This window comes from Corvus brachyrhynchos, unplaced genomic scaffold (genome assembly GCF_000691975.1).
Source record: "Corvus brachyrhynchos isolate BGI_N302 unplaced genomic scaffold, ASM69197v1 scaffold661, whole genome shotgun sequence".
NCBI lineage: Eukaryota > Metazoa > Chordata > Aves > Passeriformes > Corvidae > Corvus > Corvus brachyrhynchos.
In genome coordinates this window covers 898365-899009 of record NW_008236246.1, presented here as the reverse complement: position 1 = coordinate 899009, position 645 = coordinate 898365, and the positions used below count along the sequence as shown (strand labels likewise).

The window sequence follows — 645 nt, the reverse complement described above, 5'->3', positions numbered from 1 at the left end:
CTGGGAAAGCCTCTGGACAGCAGTGTGCTTCCCAAAACCTGCACAAGTGACTCTGTTTTCTATACTAAAGTGCTGGCTGACATGGTGAACTTCCAGAGAAACAAGCAAAGGGCCCAAATTCGGTTTCAGAATATTTTCTAAGGTTACTCACTTTGCATTCCAGCTCATGCATTTTTGGGAATGTGCCACATGGTGCTCCACCTCCAAGGCAAACTGTGTACCTACAGGAAGAAACAGTGTTCTGCTTCACCAGTGCAGTTCCAGCTTTTCACTGTTGCCAAAATGATTTTGCTTTTACATTTCTTTCATATATATTTGTAACTCTGTAGACTGTTGTTGTGTAGTTATATAGTTCCTAGCTAGCTCCAGTACTTTTCCCTACCCTGATAGACAGAAAGACAAAACACATTCCAGAGGCTCCAAGCCCTGGGAGTCCAAGGTTTGGCTCAGTGGGAGCCAAGGTTGAAACCAGCTCTTCGAGACACATTTTCATAAACAAAGTTTAGTTCCTACCTAAGGGGGGGCGGAATTCAGAAAAGGATAGAACCAGGGAGGAATTACCTCATCACTTGTGCTTCTAATTGGAGATTCTTGTCAATTATCCTAATTTGCTAAACTTACAAAACTGTATTCACCCTATGCAGG

The 645-nt window shown here is 42.9% G+C and overlaps 1 protein-coding gene across 3 annotated transcripts in view; it reads right to left on the bottom strand.

The window, feature by feature from the left end:
* Window positions 1-246, bottom strand: part of NDRG3 (NDRG family member 3) — a 40286-nt gene extending 40040 nt beyond the window's left edge. The window contains exon 1 of one of the 3 annotated variants that reach the window (XM_017746965.1): window positions 152-246. The gene's annotated coding sequence lies outside the window, so the exon portion shown is untranslated. The remainder of the gene's footprint in view (window positions 1-151) is intronic. The other 2 variants (XM_008643479.2, XM_008643480.2) reach the window with 2 other exon arrangements.
* Between the last annotated feature and the right edge of the window lie 399 nt (window positions 247-645).